The sequence below is a fragment of the Capricornis sumatraensis genome, chromosome 15 (genome assembly GCF_032405125.1).
Source record: "Capricornis sumatraensis isolate serow.1 chromosome 15, serow.2, whole genome shotgun sequence".
Taxonomy (NCBI): domain Eukaryota; kingdom Metazoa; phylum Chordata; class Mammalia; order Artiodactyla; family Bovidae; genus Capricornis; species Capricornis sumatraensis.
In genome coordinates, this window is record NC_091083.1 from 6,489,584 (window position 1) to 6,514,381 (window position 24,798).

Consider the following 24,798-nt stretch of genomic DNA (forward strand, 5'->3'; position numbering starts at 1 on the left):
GGAGAAATTTTAAAAAAGCTCATCTGGGTCAGGTCCCCAAAAGAAGGCTCTCCTAGGAGTGGGCATTAAGAGGATGCTGTCTTGTTTTGAAGATTGAAGGAGCAAGTAAGTTACAGCGTGTATCACAGATAACGCATATTACATTACCTTAAATCAGAACGCTGTAGTTGAGTAGTATTGTTAGACCTCTCTCTCGACACCAAGAATTTCATGCCCAACAGCCTCATCAACATCATTCTGATTATTTGTCATCAGCTGTCTAATAGACAATGCAAAGCCAACATGTCTAAATCTTGGCCTCATTAGACATCCAGATTTCAACTACCTCTCATTTCCTCCATTATGTCCTGAGCCACCCTCCTCTCTCTCCCCAAATCAATGTAAAATTCTGGAACTGGTGCCTTAGTTTCTTCCTTTCTTCCTATATAGTCTGTTCTCAGTCAACATTCAAAATAAAAACAAGAAGAAAAATGAAAAATCAAGTCATGTCAAATTTCTGCGCAGACTCTGCATGGTCCCCATATGTCACTCAGAGCAAGAGTCTTAAATCTTCACCATGACTTTCAGAACCTCACATGATCTGCTTTGCCCCAAACCCCCATTCTCCCTGAGATCATCTCCTACCACTCTCCCTCGTGCTCAGCTGCAGTTCATTCATGATGGGTTCTGTCGTGAATGTCAGATACACTCATGATGTCATGACTCATAACTCTGTCATGATGTCAAATGCACTAATGCTGTTGTAATATCTATTCCTCCTTCTTGGAAAATTCTCCCTGCAGACATTGCCTTCATCACCTCCCTCTAGTCTTCCTCAGATCCCATCTTCTCAATGATGCCCACACTTACCATCCTAACACTGCAGCCCTCCCCCCTCATTCCTACTCTAACCCACCTAATGCCTCTTATCCTGTTCTCCTTTGAATAGCTCTGTTCACCTTCCACTTCACTAAATTTCAGACACCATCAGTTGTGAGTCATACCACCATCCTGCTATGACACACCAAACTATGACATGTCGTTGCTTGTAAGATACATCTTGATTTCAAGGATATTAAAATTTGAAACTATATGTACCTTAGAATCAATGACATAAGGATGCCAGTACTTTGAGAGCATCATTCCTTCTCTCTCACACAAAACTTAAATAGGATAACAGAAGGGGAGCCACTGCAGAGCCTAACTTTTGATTCATATCCTCATTCACTCATTATTAAAGTCATTCCTGGGAACTCTGTATCAGGCATCATGGATTCAGTAATAAATAGCATCTGCTCTCAAGAGGGACTTTCAGTCCAGTAGGAAGCCTGACCATAAATCAGAAACTGAAGTACAGTGTGCTAAGTCCTATGATGACTACAGTCTCAAAGAAGGTCCTCAGTAATCAAACACAAAGCTAACGAGAGTAGCATGGTTGCAGCCAGAGATATTAATACTGAAATTCCTTGTTTGTAACTAGAAAATAAACTTGTGAGAAATTTTTAAAAAGAGAGAGAGAGAATAGGTATAGTTTCCTTAGTTGTCTGCTTTTTCCTTTTTGCCAAACTGTGAAAAATGGGACAAATAATAGTATTGATACAACAGGCATCAAGCAATATACCCAAGTACCATTTTACATATGACAACCTAAATCAAGTCAAATTTATTAACTCTGGGACTGATTTTTTAATTTAAAATACAATTTTATAACTCTCTGTAAGAGAGAAGAGTTAGAAGCATTCTGTCAATTGGGTCTCATTTAACATGAGGCTCTCAAAGATCTTGAAGGCCAAAACAGCTCTTTCATCTCCTTATTTAATATACTTACTCAAGCTGAGAACTTTTCATCTATAAAAATCTTCTAACTGTGCCAATTGCCATTCAAAGCATGAATCAAATCATGATGTAAAATTTTGGCAAATATGAAGTCTATCAATCAATAGCAATTCTACAGTGAAATCATAATTTAAATCCCACAAAAAGGTAAAAAATAAACAGTCGATGCTAGTGTCCTCTTGATAATCTACAATGACACAACCAACTACAAGAATCTGAGACTGGACCAAAAATATAGACAACATAGGTTTTCACTGGTTTAAACTTTAATTTAAAGGGCTATTCCTGATATTATTGTTGTATTTCTACATTACAATATGGAAGCTTGTTTAATTCTTTGTATTGGGGCAGTCACTGCTGAGATTGAGGATTGCAGAGCAGCTTCCAAAACAAGAGTCAGGTGCGAAATAAATCCAGTTTGGGTTTTTTTTTTTAAGCTTAGCTTATATTTTTAAGCTATAGCTTTGATGCTCAAGGGAGAAGCTGGAAACATAGATTTGGTGACCAACATTGTAGAGAGTACCATGAGAGTTAGCGGGTTGTATACAGTTGTAGAGGGAGAGAATACCCCATCCAAAAGAGAGTGAACAGAACCACAAGGGGATAGTCAGGGGAGATCTGAAAAGGAAAACAGTGATGGAGAATCTTGAGAGGTCAGGTGGACTGCAGATTTAAATGATTTGGTTGGATGTTTAGGCTATTTCTTCACAGTTGCTAATAACTGTCATTGGTGGGCTTACAAATGGAGTAATGGAAGGGAGAATGAGAAAAAGACTTGTCCTGGGCTAGACAGAGAATGTGAAAAAACAAGAGCATTTTAAGATGTTTGGAAGAAAAGAGGGGCAGTAGCTGGAAGGGAAAGGCAAGTAGTGGGGAGACTTGATAGTTTTTGTGGGTTGAGGCAAGAAGGCAAGAAAGAAACAGTGAATATACAAGTGAAACACAGGGCTTATCTGGAGCTGCCAAGATCTAGATCAGGTGGAATATATGACATCAAAGGTTGATGGTTTTCAGGAGCTTGGTGTATTGATATATGAGCAGAGAAGTCAATCACAGATGGACTGCATTCTCTGTGAGTGGGAGGCAGGACCATATGCAAGAAGCAAGAAGGAAGCTTAAAGACGTGCAGCCACAACTGCCTGGACGTTTCCCAGTCTTACCTGAACTCTCTTACACTTACAACTGAATAAAGGAATAAATTGAACAAATGCATGCCAAACTGAACTAAACCCAGTTTAGCTTCAAATGAACATTTTCTTTAATTTCAGTGTCTTCACATTATGCTAGATTCATTTTGCTTTCATGGCATCTTCTGGCTTTCAAAACAGAAAGTTATAGCTTCAATTAATTGCATTAGTCTCTAAATACCATAACCCTTAGATATTTTTCTGGTCTGTATTCTATAGTCATTATAAGAAATCCTGACATTAATAAATTATTCTAGGAAAGGTTGTAAAAAATTCTTCCATAATTAGACAATCCATTTTTCTCTTCCAAGTTGGCAAATTAATATATAACCATATTTATATTATTTAAATTATCGCTGTACCCTAGAATACTCACATATGATTTCTATGATTACAACAATAAATGCAAACAAACAGAAAGTTTGGTGATGAGTGACAGTGAGCAAAGAATTTCAATGTTTCAGCTTCAAAATGGCTGTGGTAAAATGTGCTTGCTCAGCTCAATCCAGCATCTATTTTGTCAGCTTCTCAAGTTTATCAAGTTCTCTTCCAGTCTTTCCATTCCCCTCTGAGTATATCTCCTTGGAAAAAGTATCAAGTCTCTGAGTAAAAAAGATGATTCTCTCCAGATATGGAAATGTTGAAAATGTTTCATTTTATAAAGAATTGGTCTAACACTAGGATGACATAAAATTAATATCCTAACAGTGAGAAGAAAAAAAAAGTTCAGAGCGCAGCAGAGGAAAGTGTTTGAAACAGCAAAAACTTTCTGGCAATAACTTTGAAAAAGTTGGCTTTCAACAAAACTTTGGTTAATACAATCATGTGTTGTTGCTTGCAAGAGTATGTCCAATATGGCAAAATACCACCAAAATCATTGTTGGAAAAAGTAGCATATCTGTAGATCATGTCAAAACTTCCAAAGGGCAGCTCATGGAGCAGCCTACAGGTCAGAAAGAACTGAGTTCTGAAATGGACTGAGCCACCCAATCTGCCTCTCAGTCACAGGGGTCTAGAGAACTTTGCATCTGTCCACCCTCCATTCTTTGTACATAGACCTTTATCATGATGCTTGTCATGTCATGAGTGAAAAATTGCTGATCTGCTCACAGGGACCATGGCTCCAGTCCAGCAAGATAAAGAAAAGAGAAACCAAAATACAGAAAGACTATGAGGTATGCCCAATGAGTCTACTAGTTTAAAAATGTCTTTTCCAGAAGCCCATTCAACATACAGATGCCCATGTCTAACTGGAAAGAAAGCTAAAAAGTTGGATCTTTCCAACTTTGAAGGAAAAGAAAGGCAAGGAAGAAGTAGACTGGGATGATTTAGAGAGAACAGCAACTCACTCAGGTATTCTTGCCTGGAAAATCCCATGGACAGAGGAACCTGGCAGGCTGAAGTCCATAGGGTCAAAAAAGGTCAGAAACAACTGAGTGTCTAAGCACACACACACACGGCCCACAGTAGCTGCCAGCTGGGACACAGTAGATACTCAGTGAATGTTTACTGTTATGCAATATTCTATCCCCTCCACATGACACAAACCTGCTACGTCTGTCCTAACTCTCGCCTCTTCTCATTTTGTGTCTTGCTTCCATGGTCCAATGGAGCAAACACTGTCCCCTTTGTTGAGACCTTACTCCTTTTTAAGAAAAATCTTAAAATTGTAGTTTCACCCACATATAGCCCCATGCTTAGTCATGTCCAACTCTTTGCAACTCCATGGACTGTAGCCCACTGGGCTCTTCTGTCCATGGAATTCTCTAGGCAAGAATACTGGAGTGGGTTGCCATTCCCTTCTCCAGGGGATCTTCCTAATCCAGGGATCAAATACAGGTTTCCTGCATTGCAGGCAGATTCTTTACCATCTGAGCTACCAGACAAGCCCAGTACTTTAATGTTATACGTTTAACCATACTCCAAGAGATGCCTATATAATCGAAATGGGGATAAGAGGGCTTAATAACCTATTTTATGAGTACTGAATGTCTAGTTAAAAATTCGACAACTTTGATTTTCAAATTACAGAATATGTTTCATTATTTTTTTGTGGATCCATAGTGACCATTTGGAAAGTAACACAGAAGAGTATCCTACTGGGTCCATCACACTGCCAATAAGACAGCTAAAGACAGAGGCTAACAATCCCAGGTGAATTTAGGCTTCATTGCACTGTGGATTTTATACAGGTCTAAATATGAGTGTTTTGGCCACCTCATGCAAAGAGTTAACTCATTGGAAAAGACTCTGATGCTGGGAGGGATTGAGGGCAGGAGGAGAAGGGCACGACAGAGGATGAGATGGCTGGATGGCATCACTGACTTGATGGACTCAAGTCTGAGTGAACTCTGGGAGTTGGTGATGGACAGGGAGGCCTGGTGTGCTGTGATTCATGGGGTCGCAAAGAGTCGGACACGACTGAGCGACTGAACTGAACTGAACTAAAATATGAGTGTATTTAAATGTTTTCAAACCATTCATGGTACAGCTGCTAAAAATGGCAAGAAATAATTATTCTTCCTTAAAATTATATATGCACATTATATATATATATATATATATATATATATATATATATATGTCAAAAGAAAATAGTACTGATGGAACCACAGTGCTGGCTTAAGTTTATTAACAGTGACTTACCTATCACAGCAAATTCACATGTTTCACCATCCTTTACTCTTACCTTAAGTGTGATGTGACCCCTTCTACAGATCAGAAAAATGAGACAGAGAGAGAAAAATTACTTGCCTTGGTTTCATAAAGGTAGTTAGTGATCTAGTCCTTCTTCTAGAACTTCTTCAAGTTTTCCCCCCTCCCTCTTTCAACTTCAGCCTCAAGAGTACCCTTGCTTCCCTCAGAAACAGCAAGCATGAGCTCACTTGCACTGGTTGTACCCTCTCCATGGAACTCTGAAAGAAAGTGAAAGTGTTAGCCACTGAATTGTGTCCTACTCTTTGCGACCCCATGGGCTGTAGCCTGCCAGGTTCCTCTGTCCATGGAATTCCCTAGCAAGAATACTGGAGTGGGTAGCCATTCCCTTCTGCAGAGGATCTTCCAGACCCAGGGACTGAACGCACGTCTCTTGCATGGCAGGCAGATTCTTTACTGCTGAGCCACCAGGGAAGCTTTTCCCTTGGCTTACTTATTTTCAATTTTGGGGAGTTAGGAGAACGGAAGAATGAGAATGGCCCCTTGGCCAAGTTACTTAAACTCTCTAAGTCTCAGTTTCTCATTTATAAAATAGAACTGAGTCCTGCTCTGCATGGTTATAAAAAGTATTTGGATATATACGAAAGAGAAAGAGTGCCTTTGTGTGTGTACATCTATAGTGGCATGCTGGTAAATACTTAACTGACTCAAAAAAAAAAAAGAAAAAAGTTCCTGATGTTTGGATAGGCAGTAACACACTAGCATACAGTATTTCCCCAGTGCACGCAATAGACATGACTACCACAAGAGCATCAGTTCAGTTCAGTTCAGTCGCTCAGTCGTGTCCGACTCTTTGCAACCCCATGAACCGCAGCACGCCAGGCCTCCCTGTCCATCACCAACTCCCAGAGTTCACTCAGACTCACGTACATCGAGTCAGTGGTGCCATCCAGCCATCTCATCCTCTGTCATCCCCTTCTCCTCCTGCCCCCAATCCCTCCCAGCATCAGAGTCTTTCCCAATGAGTCAACTCTTCACATGAGGTGGAAAAAGTACTGGAGTTGCATCTTTAGCATCATTCCTTCCAAAGAAATCCCAGGGCTGATCTCCTTCAGCCCTGGACTGATTGGATCTCCTTGCAGTCCAAGGGACTCTCAAGAGTCTTCTCCAACACCACACTTCAAAAGCATCAATTCTTCGGCACTCAGCTTTCTTCACAGTCCAACTCTCACATCCATACATGACTACTGGAAAAACCATAGCCTTGACTAGACGGACCTTTGTTGGCAAAGTAATGTCTCTGCTTTTGAATATGCTATCTAGGTTGGTCATAACTTGCCTTCCAAGAAGTAAGCGCCTTTTAATTTCATGGCTAAAGTCACCATCTGCAGTGATTTTGGAGCCCCCAAACATAAAGTCTGATGCCGTTTCCACTGTTTCCCCATCAAGAGTAAAATGTAGTAAACTGATGGTTAAGTGGTGAGTTTTGAGTATTTATTACTTTTTCATATAAGTTTTATTTAATCATATATTTACATAATTTAAGTTTTAATAATAGCTGAAAGTGAGTTGACGCTAACACACTGGTCTTGGGTGGGGGGAGGGGAGGAGTAATGCACAAACCAAAGCCAGTGCTATTTACAGGAAAGAAAAACTACAATATCTGTTTTCTCTAAACAGACATAAATTAAAGGAATCACTGCCTTCATCGAATGTGATCTTATATCACTGACGCCTTACGGCAGCAGCTTCCAGGCTAATGCAGATACTCTGAGCCATACTAAACGGAGAACTGCAAAGGAACTTCAACCAGGGAACCAGAGAAAATGTGTCTCCAACAAAAAGGCTGGGATCTATTACTGATAAGCGTTTTGTCACAATAGATACCAAGTCTCTTTACTGAAACCTTCCCCTGACAGATTTCTGAAAAGCTTGTCAGGGCATGTCCTCAAGTGATTACAGACCCAGACAAGCTTTAAATCAAGGTCAGGGAGAAATCCCTCCATACCACCACCCAGATATCCAGATTCTAAACTGCCAACCTGCTTCAGCTGTGTTAAGATCCCAGTGGGGGATCCCCACTGGGAATGTGGTCAAAGCAGGGGAAAGAAGTACTATAGTACTTTTATAAGAGAATTAAAAGAAGGAGAATGTTCTGCTTTAAAAACTACCTGCTGGGTAGATGCAGTGCAGAGATAAACCTGGTTCCCACTCTGCAAAAAGACAAAAAAAAAAAAAAAAAAAAGGAATCATAGGAAGTGCCTTGTCCTTTCCTGTTCTCTGTTCCTATCCAAGCCACTAGTATGCTTTCACCTTTGCTGAAATTAGATAGTCAGCCTTCCATGTCTGTGGTTCTGTATCTGTGAATTCAACCAGCCATGGATCAAAAATATTCATAAAAAATTTCAAAAGTTCCAGAAAGCAAAACGTGTATTTGCTGCATGCTGGAAACTATTTACACAGCATTTACATTGCGTTAGACACTGCTGCTGCTGCTGCTAAGTCGCTTCAGTCATGTCCGACTCTGTGCAACCCCATAGACGGCAGCCCACCAGGCTCCCCCTTCCCTGGGATTCTCCAGGCAAGAACACTGGAGTGGGTTTCCATTTCCTTCTCCAATGCATGAAAGTGAAAAGTGAAAGTGAAGTCGCTCAGTCGTGTCCGACTCCTAGTGACCCCATGGACTGCAGCCTACCAGGCCCCTCCATCTATGGGATTTTCCAGGCAAGAGTACTGGAATGGGGTGCCATCACCTTCTCCGGTTAGACACCATAACTATCTAAAGATGATTTTAGGTAAGCAGGAAGATGTGTGCAGGCTATATACAAACACTACACTATTACGAGACTTGAGCACCCTTAGAAGTCTTGGATCCAATCCCCCATGGATACTGAAGGATGACTATACTGGGGCCGATCTATGCCTGACCCCATCCATCATTGAAAGTCCCTCTTCTAATTCTTCATGTGCTGCATATTAAAGAGGCTTCAAGATTTAGCTTAGTTGCAGCATTATGCTATGATCACAAAGCAGAGAGAAGAAAGTTAAACCCAAGGGGTAAAACTTACCTTGAGCCAGGTAGCAAAGGAACATACAAAGCCATGCAGGTAAAACCCAGGTCTTAGAGCTTTCAACAACCAATCATAAAGCATGGATGTAGAAGGATATACGGGGGAATAAAGATCCAGGCCACGTCCTCAGATCTCTGCTCACCACAATGCATGTGTTAGAATGTAGCCTCTGGAACTGAACTTACAGAATTAAACCACTGCAAAGGCCTCAAGAGCATTCCTAGTTGAGCTGCAGTAGAGTTGACAATAGGCAATTTGGGCTGAATGAACCAATTATTTGTAGAAGTATGTTCCAGCTTGCCTGCAGTCAACCCCTGGGCTACTCAAGTACCTCTGAACATTTCTGTAAGATGTCTTCTGCTGTCTTCTTCACGGAATACTCTATGTGACCAAATTTATGCCTATTTCACAAGTCTTACTTCAAGCAGGTGTTATTTTTGCTTCATCTTTCTGCCAGGTTGTATTTCTTGGGGACAGATGGCTATATCAAATTGCTCTTGCATTTGGAATCCACACCAGATGCCCTCACAAATCAAAGAGCGGTACTAGGCTCTTCAAGGTGTGAGCACTTACACTCTAAATTTAAAACTCACATAACTTCCAAGTCTTCATTGCAATAGGAAGAAAAAAGTTACCACTAAGCCATTCCTTTGCTTTTCCTAAAATCTGGCTTATATGAAGTTTTTACTTTTGCCATCCTTAGGAGGTAGGATTAAAGATGACTTCAAAATCACCGCAAGCTAGATTCCGTACAGACTATGAAGGGTTCTTGGAAGAAAAGCAATGAAAAACCTAGACAGCATATTAAAAAGCAGAGACATTACTTTGCCTGTAAAGGTCCATATAGTCAAAGCCATGGTTTTTCCAGTAGTCATGTATGGATGTGAGAGTTGTACCATAAGAAGGCTGAATGTGAAATAATTGATGCATTCAAACCATGGTGCTGGAGAAACTCTTGAGAGTCCCTTGGACAATAAGGAGATCAAACCAGTTAATCCTAAAGGAAATCAACCCTGAATAATTGCTGGAAGGACTGATGCTGAAGCTCCAATACTCTGGCCACGTGATTCAAACAGTTGACTCACTGGAAAAGACCCTGATGCTGGAACTACTGTAGGCAGGAGGAGAAGGGGATGGGGGTATGAGAAGGTTGCACGGCATCACCGACTCAATGGACGTGAGTCTGAGTAAACCCCGGGAGTTGGTGATGGACAGGGAGGCCTGGAGGGCTGCAGTCCATGGGGTCGCAAAGAGTCGGACATGACTGAGTGGCTGAACAAGTGAAGGGTCTTTGCATAGTAGATGCTGCTGGCACTGTGCCTAATTCTACTTTTCCTGGGACCATATACAGAGAGATGGTGAATACTGGAAAGATGAGGATTTCTTAGGGAAAGACAAGCAACTGTCTCCTGCATTCCTTACTGAGGCTTCAGGAGAGACTGAAATAAAGCATCCCTTTTCCCTTAATTTCCAGAGACTGTTACAAAGTCACTTCTGAGGATCTTAGGGGCCAGTGAAAGTCGCTCAGTCATGACCATCTGTTTTCGACCCCATGGACAGTAGCCCGCCAGGCTCCTCTGTCCATGGGATACTCCAGCCAAGAATACTGGAGTGGGTAGCCGTTTCCTTCTCAAGGGGATCTTCCCAAACCAGGGACTGAACCTAGGTCTTCCACATTGTAGGTTGATTCTTTACCTTCTGAGCCACCCAGGGAAGCCACTGGGGGCTGGCATGAACCCAAAACTGCCTCAAGAAAAATACCAGTAAGACTGAATGGCTCATTCCTTCCCCCCCCCACCATTAACTTGCAAAATAGATGATGATATAAATCAGGAGGGGCATGGGACAGGGGTCTCTCCATGCCCAGGATACAAGCAAACTAACAAGCATAAGTTTGAAGAAGTTAAGGAAGGAGCTGTCAGGGAATTTAGCTAAGGAGCTTCTTTCTGCAAAATAGCTCTCTACTCCAGCTTCCCAACAGCCCACCCATGACAGTTAAAGGAGCCTGCCTCCTGCTAAGGCACAAAGAAAACTGTACCCTAGAACTTCCTCCTCTGCTTCCAGAGGAAATTCCTGAAACCTTGGCTCAAGGCTTTGAGGACCAAGATGATGATACAAATCACCTCATGCCATTATTAAGCCCTGGCATCTTACACAGAACCAATGCAACTGTTATCACAGAGCAAATAGTGCAAAAGGGGCCCTGGGTAAGATAAATTTTTATTTCGAGGTTGAAGCGTGGGCAGAGGAAGAAAGGGGAGAGACAAACCTATTCCGAGGCATGAACAGTGGGAGGCAGGAGGTTCAGGGTGGAGTGTGCATAAAGGGAAGATGGCCACTAAAATAAGCCACCCAAGACTTCTATTATTTCATTGTCTGATCTTGGATCAAAGATGAGGAGTGGGGACAAGAGTATGTCTGAAAATAAACCTCCTTGAATTTAGAGTTTGTCTCAGGTCCAATCAAAGCAAAGGGGAAAAACTTATAGTAAATGCTTCAAGAAGAATAGAGAAACCATCTATGACTACTGAGAAGCAGGTTCTGACTGCATGTGCGATGCTGTAGAGGGGAAATGATGAGCCAGAGGCACTAGCACGCTCCATTTCCTTTTGTGCTATAACTCAGTTCCCAGTTTGCTCCAAAGCCCCATCTGGTCATCTCTCTGCTTGTCCTTCCCTCTGTCATCAAGCTCCACAGAAGCACAGTTTTCTCTGAGGACACCTCGTTCTGTATCATCTACTCCCTTGATCCTTTGATACTTTTCTTCTCGTAGAGGTGATTTAGATTCCCTATTTAGCAAAAGCAGTGGGACCTGGTCCTCACCTTTCCTGGCCCCTCGGCATCCCTGGGAGCAGATGGGCTGCATTTGGTGTCTCCCACATCTCACTTTCTCGTTTTTGCTCCTCCTTCAGAGAGATCAATTTCAGGCCCATTTCATTTGCCTTTCCCTTACACAACAGTGGAGTTCAACCCTCAGCGTCACTCTCCCTACTTTTTCTCACTGTATTGTGTCTATCTTGCTGCTGTTAGCCACGACTCCTTTCAGGATGACTTTAAAACTTTTAACTCTTGTTCCAGACCTCACTTCTAAGTCCTGGACAGATACCCTAAATTCCCTGCTTCCACAGCGACCTGAACCATGAGAGCAGCAACACATTCAGGGAGTGGTCTGAGCAGGCATAAACCACCCACCGATCCTTCTAAAAAAGTATTTGAAAAAGTACAGCATCAAACAAGACGCTGGTGCTAAACCAAAGACTTATAATCACTTTGCATAAACCATCTTTCTATCTAAAGCCTGTGGGCTGGTGATAAAGCAAAGACAAATTCTTTAAAAAGGCATTTGGTGGGTGAGCTGTGGGCCTCATTAAAGCAATTTTCTTGGAGACCCCTCCATCCTGACTTGCTGTCTTTGCTCAAGCTGCTGGCTCCACCTGGTCTGTCTCTGAACCACTCCCCCGCCCCGGTCTTTGGAAGGTTTTGTCTTGATCCAAGTGAAACCCTCTTTATCAAGCTTCTGAATGCACATCCCTCACAGTGAAGAAAGCCAAGAACATTCTGGAGGGATGTCCTGGAGTCTGTTCTAACTCAGGACCTCTACTGTATTATTTTTTGTTGTGGGTGTTTCCAGTGGGTCAGCTCTTCATACCAGGTGGCCAAAGTGCTGGAGCTTCAGCTTCAGCATCAGGCCTTCCAATGAATATTCAGGGTTGATTTCTGTTAAGATTGACTGGTTTGATCTCCATGTAGTCCAAGGAACTTTCAAGAGTCTTCTCCAGTTCACCCTTATTTATTCATCAGCCCATCTCCCTTGCTAGACTAGAAGCACCCCAGGTGACAGGAATGGGCTTGATAACCATTTGGGATTATTCCATTGTACACTGTACCTGTTATACTTGTCTATTAGACAAATAAATGAATGAATGATTTTTGAAAAAAAATATTTCAGACAGCTTTACACTGGCAGGGAAAATAAGTGAGGATGTGTTGAATATTTAAAGGATCCATCCCAAGTAACAAGGAAGTCACAGAATTCAACACACCATGTCTATAGGGGAGAAGCAGCTCGGTAATTATGGTGAACAAACAATATCTTGTGTCAAGAAGTCACAACAGTCCTATAACCGAGCCATGGACCAAGTGATTTTCAGCAGTGCTGGGGGTATGAACTATATTGCAGGAATTGTACTGATTAGCCCATGTTCAGTGCAGGGAGTTATTTTTACCTGAAGATGTTTCCAAGAATTGCCAGGCATTTTTTAAGTGGAATGGTAATTTATGGCAGACACATCTCTGAACAAATCTCCAATTTAATTTTCAGGAAGTGTAAGTGGAGGCAATTCTTCTGAGAATATCTAGTAACAGACCTAAAAGAAACAAGCCCAGAGAAACATATCTGAATAGAAAGCTGGAGAATACATTACCATTTCAGAGATGACTGACAACTCATTTATATTTTACTACGTGTTCTATTAGGAATCCCAGCAATGAAATATTTTCAGAAAGCAAGACTAGGTGAGAGATTCTAAATTCCAAGAGATATTATTAACCTCAGATCAAGTGGAAGATGGCATCTGAAATGCTTCTAGGAATCAAGCAGGGTATGACACAATCAATCAATCAAGTATCCTGGTAGAAAGCTAACAGGCAGGTAACCGAGCATCTATGAAGCTTGCTTAGAGAAAGAGACTAAATCAAGCTTGTTCTAGTGTATCACCAGAGTGCCTTGAAAATGCACTGGGGAAGGACTTCCCTGGTGGTCCAGCGGTTAAGAATCCGCTTTCCAATACAGGGGATGCAGGAGGTTTGGTTGTATGGATGTATGCAACTGGGGTGCTGAAAGTGGTGGTGTTTCTGCTTAGGACAGGACCCATAGAGTGACCTTGGGAGAGTGTGGTTAAAGTCAAGTGCACAAAAAGTTCGCTGAAAATGAGAAATGCAAGGAACTTGAGGAAAAGAAAAAAAACATGGATATAATGTGCTTCTCGATGATTTTGGAAAGTTGGTCACAAATACATTTGCAGAAATTCAGCACTTTGTCTTTCCTTAAAGCAACAGCTCCCAGATCTCTTATGGTTCTTTGTATTTCGTGGTGTCCGCTGTAATTTCTAATTTTTCCATTTCTAATTTTATTGATTTGGGTCCTCTCCCTTTTTTTCTTGATGAGTCTCACTCCCTAGAGTTTTACCAATTTTAACTTCTCAAAGAAATAGTTTTTAGCTTCATTGATGTATTCTATTGTTTTCTTAGTTTCTATTCCATTTATTTCTGCCCTGATCTTAGTGATTTCTTTCTTGCTGTTAACTTTGGGTTTTGTCTGCTCTTCTTTCTCTAGTTGAACAGCTCCCAAATCTGACAGTTGTCTTTGTTTTCTCTTCCAACTTTCACACTCTCAATAAAAGAAGAATCACAACTTCAGTATATGAGATTCCCTGGATGGCTTTTCTTCTCCTTCCCACTCTTTTGGGTTTTCCATTTCCTACTGCACATTTTAACCTTCTTTCCTCACAAGACTATGACATTCCTTCTGTCTCCCAGAGGCCCAACGGACATGAAACAGGAAAGAAGAGGGCAGGGCACAAATTTTAAAAGAATGACATAGCCTGAGGACACAACTGATTAGAACCAAACAGGTCCAAGATGACTAGACCTTGAGCCTCAGTACATGCTCACTGTAACACCCCAGCAAGCTAACTGGCATGCCCACCAGCACCATGAGAGCTCTAAGGCCAACCATGAAGGACCAAAACGTGCACAGGGGCCCAAGTCCTGGAAATCTCTGCTCCTTCCCCCCAAAAGAGTTGGAATACTCCTCCCACTCATTATCCTATGAAATTACACAACTCATAAAAGCTAAGCACAGCACATTTCATGGCCACACTTACCTTCTGTGGCGGCCCACACTCTTGTCTGTGGAGTATGCTCCCTGGGCTGCTCCTGCCTTCTGAGATGGCCCTGTCTGTGCAGTGAGTTTCTCTCTAAATAAATCCACTTCTTACCCATCACTTTGTCTCTCACTGAATTCTTTCTGCCATAAGACATCAAGAATCAGGCTTCATTAAGTCCTGAAACTAGGTGTGTGATCTCAGTTGGAAGACCATGAGTACCAGTCTAGATTTTGGCAGGATTCAAGTCCCAATCTGAGTTACATGGTTCAGACACACTTCACTTAGAACTCAGCTTCTATCACCTCAAGAGTTTTGCCATTTTGGATTCAAAATGGTTTCTGTTAGGAAAGTGTGTAATTTCCTCGCTTCTGTGTCACTGCAACAAAGGTTTTAAATGGTGGACCAGTGTTACAACTGAGTTACAGCTCAGAATTTTATTCAGTAAACAAAGGATAGCACACCCTCAAGGTGTGAGGGCAGGCCAACCTCAAAGGAGAGGCCTCAACCAGTCTTGGCTCCCTCTTTTTATGTGTTTTGTCTCCTCTCCTCTGAGACTGCCCTGTGTAAATTAGGGTTAGCCAGGAAGGAAGCATGTTTGTTTCACCTAATGTTCTCACTCTGGCGCATGAACTTTTCCTTTGTTCCCTTTTTGCAGGCTTTTCCCTTTCTTTGCCTTTTAACCACTGCCATTTTGGACTCCTTTTCCCTATTCTAACTACCTACAGTTTCCATAAATACCCTCAGATGTGTTACAAATATTAACTAACTAACAAGAGACCTTGAATCTCACTGGACACTCATTTTCCAAGATGAGCATGTCACTAAAGCTGTGTTAAAGAAGTTCAGTCTCTGGGCAAAGAAAAGCAAGATTGAGTTTTGAGTTTCCTACAGGGACCTGTTGCATAGTTATAAAGTTGTAGGTACTACACATTTGTATAACTCCCTCTATACCAAAGGTATTTACACAATTAATGACTTTAAGTGAAAAGTATGACCCTTGCCAAGTAAAGGGTTCTAAAACAATTAATGAGTACTTTTGCCATGCTGCTGCTAAGTCGCTTCAGTCGTGTCCGACTCTGTGCGACCCCATAGACGGGAGCCCACCAGGCTCCCCCATCCCTGGGATTCTCCAGGCAAGAACACTGGAGTGGGTTGCCATTTCCTTCTCCAATGTATGAAAGTGAAAAGTGAAAGTGAAGTTGCTCAGTCGTGTCTGACAAATGTCTTTTAAAATAACTTAATTACAACACTGATCATATTTACCATAAAAGGTTGAAAATAAGAAAGAATGATTAAATCCAACTATCATCCTACCACTCTCTCTCTGAGGAAAACCCTAGTAATATTTACTGTTTTTGTTGTTGTTGTTGTTGTTTTTTTTTAGATATTCAGTTATGGGGAACAGATGGATCCTGCTCTATATGAAGCCTCTAGCAGCAGCTGGTACATGGATGATAAATATTTGTAGGCAATGAATATAGTGTACGTATTATTTTGTAATCCACCTTAAAATGTCTTTGTTTTCAAACTAAGATGTTATAAAAGGATAATTTGCAAACTATAAAAATTTTAAAATCTAATAGTTCAGGAAGGGATGAGGTAAGAAATTCTTTTCACTCCATATTGCCATTCCCTGGAAGAAATCTGCAGAAATCCTGGAAGTTGACATAGAGAGAAAGAGAGACTATAAATGTGAAGATGCTTTAAAAAAAAAAAAATTGGAACTAGTATCACGTTTAGCAATGACTTTTACCATTTAACTATTTATTATATATGTTGCCCATATCAGCATATATAGTTTTACCTCTCTCTTTACAAAGGCTTCATGTGGACTGTCCTGTACATAATCATTAAATAAATTGACTTTTACATTGTGGCCAGCTTTTTTGCTGCTAAAAGCAATGCTCCAAAAAAAAAAATTAATCAGTCTCGCATCAAATAGTTTTTGAGCACCCATGTGCCATACAATGAGCTAGATTCTGGGGACTGTGATGTTAACACCACAGGTAAGATCTCTAGCCTCAGGTAGTTCATGAACTAATGGAGGAGATTATAACAAGAAAACAAAAATGAACATACCCTTTCAAATTTTAATTTGTACTATGAGGGAGAAGGAGGAGAAGGAAGTGACTTACATCAAATGGACAGGAAGGTCTCTCTGAGGACATAAGTAATCACTTTCTTACGGACAGAGTAAGATAGCTGGAGAAGTACGCAGGGAGTTGTGGAAGTCCCAGCAGGGGACTATAGAGTGGGAAACCTCGGAAACTTGGGGCGACCACTGTAAATTAACAATCACTCAAGAAAACTATAGGAATGTCACGGAACAAAGCAGGCTTGCTTAACTATAAAGCTATAAATAAAATAATGAGATATGCCCCAGGCCATTAAGTGAAAGAAGAATGTCACCATCCTTCTACTGATTTGAATAAGTGCTATGATAATCCTAGTTTGACCTCACAGAGTCAGATACTCTCCTGGCCCAATACAAAGGAGGAGCTAGTGATATAAGTCTCACATCTACTTGAAGAGGGAGGTCTTTCCCTCCTCCCTAACTTTCCTTTGATTATAAACTGTAGTCCACTTAATCCTTGGGGCTGAGCCCCTTCACTTGCCTACTTGCATCTCTCACAAGCACCTTAAAATAAAACTACTTCTTGCCTATCACTTTGCCTCTGGATGAATTCCTTCTATGCTGAGACACAAAGAATCTGAGCCTCAGTAAGTCCAGACACCAGGTGAGTGATTGTAATGAAAAGAACATTGGTTCAAATCCCAATCTGAGGTGCACAATTTCAAGCTGGCAACTAAAGGATGAAAAACAGGCAGGTTGCAAAGATTTGGGGAATGTCTAAGCAGAGGGGACAGCTAAGGGAAAGGTGCCAGTGAGAGATCTTGTTTTCAGGAAAGTGAACAACAATGAATGTACAAAGAACATTGACCAGGACCAGGTTGAAGGGTAAGAAATGCATGAATCTTGTAGGATCCTAGATGAACATTTTAAGCTTTATTCCAAATGTAGTAGGAAACTACAAAAAAGTGATAAGTAAGGGAGTGACATGATCTGATTTGCATTTTTTTAAAGATCCCTCTAACGAAGATCATGGCATCTGGTCCCATCACTTCATGGGAAATAGATGGGGAAACAGTGGAGGCAGTGTCAGACTTTATTTTGGGGGGCTCCAAAATCACTGCAAATGGTAACTGCAGCCATGAAATTAAAAGACTCTTATGCCTTGGAAGAAAAGTTATGACCAACCTAGACAGCATATTAAAAAGCAGAGACATTACTTTGCCAACACAGGTGCATCTAGTCAAGGCTATGGATTTTCCAGTGGTCATGTATGGATGTGACAGTTGGACTGTGAAGAAAGCCGAGTGCTGAAAAGTTGATGCTTTTGAACTGTGGTGTTGGAGAAGACTCTTGAGAGTCCCTTGGACTGCAAGAAGTTCAAACCAGAAAATCAATCATGATTATTCACTGGAAGGACTGATGCTGAAGCTGAAGCAATTACATTACATATATAATTCATTTTTAGACTCTTCTCCTTTATAGTTTAATACAAGATATTGAGTATAGTTCCCTCTGCTATACAGTAGGTCCTTGTTGATCTATTTTATATGCAGTAGTTCAGACTCAATCGTGTCCGGCTCTTTGCGACCCCATGAACCGCAGCATGCTAGGCCTCCCTGTCCAATAACAACTCCTGGAGCCCACCCAAACTCATCTCCATTGAGTTGGTGATGCCATCCAACCATCTCATTCTCTGTCGTCACCTTCTCCTCCTGCCTTCAATCTTAGCAAGCATCGGGGTCTTTTCAAATGAATCAGCTCTTCGTATCAGTTGGCCAAAGTATTGGAGTTTCAGTTTCAACATCAGTCCTTCCAATGATCACCAAGAACTGATCTCCTTTAGGATGGACTGGTTGGATCTCCTTGCAGTCCAAGGGACTCTCAAGAGTTTGCGCCAACACCACAGTTCAAAAGCATCAATTCTTCAGCACTCAGCTTTCTTTATAGTCCAACTCTCACATCCATACATGACCACTGGAAAAACCATAGCCTTGAATAATCGGACCTTTGTTGGCAAAGTAATGTCTCTGCTTTTGAATATGCTATCTAGATTGGTCATAACTTTCCTTCCAAGGAGTAAGCATCTTTTAATTGCATGGCTGCAATCACTATCTGCAGTGATTTTGCAGCCCAGAAAAATAAAATCAGCCAGTTTCCACTATTTCCCCATGTATTTGCCATGAAGTGATGGGACCAGATGCCATGATCTTAGCTTTCTGAATGTTGAGCTTTCAGCCAACTTTTTCACTCTCTTCTTTCACTTTCATCAAGAGGCTCTTTAGTTCCTCTTTACTTTCTGCCCTAGTGTGTGTATGTTAATCCCAAATTCCTAAGTTATCTCCCCCAAAGCCATCCTCTTTGCTAGCTATGTTTGTTTCCTATGTCTGTGAGTCTATTTCTGTTTTGTAAATAAGTTCGCGTTATAAATTTTTCAGATTCCACGTGCTCCCCCTTTTGTTTCTGCATCCCCTCTCTTTCCTGATTAGCAAATGTTTGAATCTGCCCTTTGGAACTCAGGGAAGGTCTAGGAGGCTGTTGTTGCTTGGTTGCTAAGTCGTGTCCAACTCTTTGTGATCCCATGGACTGTACACTGCCAGGCTCCTCTGTCCACGGGATTCCCCAGGCGAGAATAATGGAGTGAGTTGCCACTTCCTTCTCCAGAGGATCTTCCTGACTGAGGGATCAAACCTGCGATCCCACGTCTCCTGTGTCTCCTGCATTGCCAGGTGGATTCTTTACCACTGAGCCACGTGGAAATTTCCTATAAACAAGGAACAGGGATCAAGGAAAGGATCTGTACCCAGAGGGGCTTCCCACCGCATCCCCCACCCCCGGATCCTGCTCCGTTTCACTAAGACGACATAGGAAAAGGAGGTTGAGTGAAGAGAAGAACACAAGCTGTAGAGATGGTTGAGAGAAGGTTATTCCAGCGCACAGGTCAGTGGCAGAGAAAACTGAGGCAAATATTACATGAAGAGGATTAACAACTGAGAGATCGGGAGCAGATGGGGAAATCCACATCAGGGGCATTTGAGAGGCAAAACCAGGTGGGAATGTGTTAACCAGTTATTGGAAAGTAGAAGGCGGTATAACCCAGACAACTCTTTAGAGAAGTTTCATTTTAAAAGTCTGCAAAATAAGAAAAGTAGAGTAACTATAGAAGTCCTAGGGTCAAAACAATTCATGTTTGTTACTATAATTATAATGACAATCCTAGTGGAGTTTTGCATATTAACAGGAATGATCCAGTAAAGTGAGAGGGAATAACCAAGCAAACAAATCAATTTGGAGGTTAGGAAGAATGGGATTCAAGGTACAGTTTGTTTTTTATTCTCTTCAAGAAATAGGAATGATGAAAGAGAAACAGTACTCAGACACTAGCTGGTTTGGAGATTTGTGATAAAATGTCAGGAATCTTCCCAGTGGTGTTTCCTTTCCTCTCAAGAAAGCATAAGACAAGTTATCAGCTTGAAGTGTTTGCACTTATGTGCCTCTGAGAAGAAGAGATAAGTTTGAAGGGGAATAGCTAGAAGTCAAATTATTTGCAGACAATGGAAAGAGAAGCTTGGTAGAATTGCCTAGTAGTGTTTTACTTGGCATACAGAGAAAATTTCAAAAGATACATGCACTCTAATGTTCACAGCAGCACTATTTACAATGACCAAAACATGGAAACAACCTAAGTGCCCATTTACAGATGAATAAATAAAGAAGATGCGGTGTATATAAAGAATGGAATATTACTCAACCATAAAAATCAACAAAATAATGCCATTTGCAGGAACATGGATGGACCTAGAGATTATCATACTAAAAGGAGTCAAACAAAGACAAAATTCATGATATCACTTATATGTGGAATCTAGAAAAATGATATAAATGAATTTACAAATAGAAATATACTCACAGACATAGAAAACACACTTATGGTTACCAAAGGAAAAGGTGGGGGCGGGGGAGTGAAACAGGAGGGGAGAGGGTAAAGCACATCCTTTAAAGGAATGAAATAGCCATCAGTTCAGTTCAGTTCCGTTCAGTTGCTTAGTCGTGTCTGACTCTTTGTGACCCCATGAATCACAGCACGCCAGGCCTCCCTGTCCACCACCAACTCCCGGAATTCACTCAAACTCACGTCTATTGAGTCGGTGATGCCATCCAGCCATCTCATCCTGTCATCCCCTTTTCCTCCTGCCCCCAATCCCTCCCAACATCAGAGTCTTTTCCAATGAGTCAACTCTTTGCATAGGTGGCCAAAGTACTGGAGTTTCAGCTTTACCATCATTCCCTCCAAAGAAATCCCAGGGCTGATCTCCTTTAGAACGGACTGGTTGGATCTCCTTGCAGTCTAAGGGACTCTCAAGAGTCTTCTCCAACACCACAGTTCAAAAGCATCAATTCTTCAGCACTCAGCTTTCTTCACAGTCCAACTCTCACATCCATAGGACATGATGAAAACTGGTTAGGATCAACTCGGTCCAAGATAGTGGAAGATTTGATTTCCAGTGAACCTTTAGCCTCATTACACACTAGCATGCTAAATAACACACCCACCAATGCCATGATAGTTCTGAAAGCAAAACTGTTAGTTGCTCACTTCTGTCCAGCTCTTTGCGACCCCATAGCCTGGACTATAGCCTGCCAGGCTCCTCTGTCCATGAAATTCTCCAGGCAAGAATACTGGAATGGGCAGCCATTCCCTTCTTCAGGGGATCTTCCCAACCCAGGGATCGAACCTGGGTCTCTGGCACTGCAGGCAGAACAGCCACCAAGGAAGCCCAGACCAACCATGAAAGGCCAAAAAGTGGGCAGTGGCTCAATCCTGGAAATCCTTGCCCCTTCCCTGAAATAGTCAGAATAATCTTCCTATTCAGTAGCCTATGAAACTACCCAGCCCATAAAAACAAACCATGCCATATTCCAGAGCTTCTAGCCTTCTGAGATAGATTCTGTGGACTGTGCTTCTGTCTAAATAAATTCACTTCTTACCTATCACCTTGTCTCTCACTGAATTCTTTCTGCGATGAGATTATGTCTGAGCTTCATTAAGTCCTGAGACCAGGTGTGTGATATCAATTAAAAGACAGTGAGTTCTGGCTTGGTATGAGCCCCAGCCCATAGATTGAGTCCCAGTCTGAGTTGCATGGTTTCAGCACAGATAAATTAGGAGTTAGGGATTAACAGATGCACTATTATATGTAAAATGGATAAACAACAAGGACCTATGTGTAGCACAGTTCAGTTTCAGTTCAGTCGCTCAGTCGTGTCCAACTCTTTGTGACCCCATGAATCGCAGCACTCCAGGCCTCCCTGTCCATCACCAACTCCTGGAGTTCACTCAGACTCACATCCATCGTGTTAGTGATGCCATCCAGCCATTCAATACCTTACAATACCTATGATTTGGAAGAATCTTTAAAATTATATATATATATATAACTGAATCACTTTGCTGTTCAACTGAAATTAAGACTACACTGTAAACCAACTATACTTTAATTTAAAAAAAAATGTTGGGGTTCATTAATTTGTAGTGACACCAACCTGCCAGCTGTGATTCTCTCAAGTAACATTCATGAAGAGCTGGGTTCATCCAGGGCAGTGTTTCTCAAAGTGTGCTACCCAGACCAGTACCATCAACCTCACCAGATAACTTATTAAAATGCAAATGAGCAGGTTCCACCCTAGACAAAGGTCCATCTAGTCAAAACTATAGTTTTTCCAGTAGTCATGTATGGATGTGAGAATTGGACCATAAAGAAGGTTGAGTGCAGAAAAATTGATGCTTTTGAGCTGTGGTGCTGGAGAAAACCTGATAGTCCTTTGGATTGCAAGATCAAACCAGTCAATCCCAAAGGAAATCAGTCCTGAATATTCATTGAAAGGACTGATGCTGAAGCTGAAGCTCCAATACTTTGGCCTCCTGATCCAAACAACTGACTCATCAGAAAAGACCCTGATGCTGGGAAAGATTGAAAGCAGGAGTAGAAGGGGACGACAGAGGATGAGATGGTTGGATGGCATCACCAACTCGAAAGGCATGAGTTTGAGCAAGCTCTGGGAGACAGTGAAGGACAGGGGGACCTGGCATGCTTCAGTCCTTGGGGTCACAAAGAGTTGGACATGACAAAGTGACTAAACAACAACAATCCTAGAATTACTTATCTCACAGTGCCTGCGGTAAGGCCCAACAGTCCAGTCTCACTTGGCCTCCAGGTGATTCTGATACACTGGAAAGTCTGAGAACCACTAAACTAGGGAGAGCTTGTTTTGCCTTGTAAATACAAAGGAGGGATGGGGGTGGGGAAAACGCGTATCTGCAAGAGTGATTATACTGACAAACCAAGCAATAAAATCTGGATAAGCAGCAAAGACATTATAGACACCTTTGCCCCATTTTAAAAAGTATTATATACACACTGTTGTACAGCAGAAACTAACACAACATAGTGAAGCAATTGTATTTCAATTAAAAAGTATTGTTCTTGAAGGAAAAGTTTCTATGTTTTAAATTGTGATACATATTACACAATGGCCCTCTAAAAGCTTCACCTACCCATTCACAGGTCCACAGAGAAAGAAACCCTGCAGCACTGTGTGGCTGCTCCACACCTTTCTCCATTGTTGCGCATGTGCGTTTTCTTCGATAGCTGCTTTCATGTTTGTTCTATGTTGTGCCTGCATATCTTTTATTGCGCTTATGTTCCCTGAGATGAACTGCGAACAGTGTGGGGGTACCTCACAATAATGTAACATGGAGGATGAGGGGAGTTTTCACTGGAACATGCAATAATTCAGAGTATTCTGTGGCCCTATCACTAATAATAAGAATGGGTCTCCTCTTCTACTGCAGTGATGTTCCCATTCAGTTCTATCCTGGGAAGATTTGCATGGGTCTTCTATTAAGTCCTGGAGAACACACTGGAGAAAGAGATTTATAATCTATAATACAAATGTAATGATAATGTGCCTTCCTGAGGTCAAATATGAATGTTTTGGGAATATCTGGGCTAAAAGGGAGATGTCTATGAAGGGAAGAGAGTCTAGGAAAGGGGCTAGCATGACATTCATGAAGAAATAAGTGAATAGTTGACCAGTGAAAGAGTATAGACTTCACCACCACAAATCTTTAAAAAGGGTTCAAGGGTAGAATTCCTAAGGAGACATCTATGAGGATACATCTTAATAAAACAGAACTTTCTTCTCCAGTATTCTAGGATTTCAAAGCCATGGTTGTATGGCATTAGCTAAAGGCTAAAACAAGAATCTTTACCTAATCTTCTCTATCTTTGAGATTCAGGATGCTCTGAGGGTTCCAAATGTCATTTCCCTAGAGATAAACTCACTGTTTCTGTTATCCACATGTCTAAAATAGCTTGGTTTCCAACCGAAGGATTTGAGTTTCTCATTTAGCATAAAGTTAAAGGTCATTTTTATTTTTTCAACTTTGAGTATAATATATGACTACTAAAAAAATATATATATAAATATATTTAAATATATATAAATATATATATCAATAAATAATATAAATATATATAATTTAAATCATATAAATGTATTCTATAAATATACATTTATATATTAAATATAAATATATAAATATTAATGTATTTATAAATATACTTAAACATTATATTATATACAATATTAATATAATTAAACATTAATACATTTTAATATATTAAAATATATTAAAACACATACATATATTTATAAATATTTAAATATATTTATATAAATTTAAATATATAAAAAATATTATACATATACATATATATAAATTCACAACTGCTTATCCTATCATTTAAAATCTACTTGAACTTTGTGTCTATGGCATAACAATTTGAAAAATGTACCCAGAGACCCAGAAGCAAAACGCATTTCAGACACTAAAGAGTGAAAGAAATGAATATAAGATTAATTCTGAAAATTCAAAGACTGGAGAGTGTGAAAAGTCTTCTAACAGTGGTAGTTAGGTAAAGGGTGATATCTAATCATCGGGTTTCCTCTTGTAAACTTATTTTTTCCTGTAAGATATGGAATTAGTAGAGTAAAAGTATATGGGCAGAGGTTTCAACATTACTATTGACTCTACGTGAAAATAAATC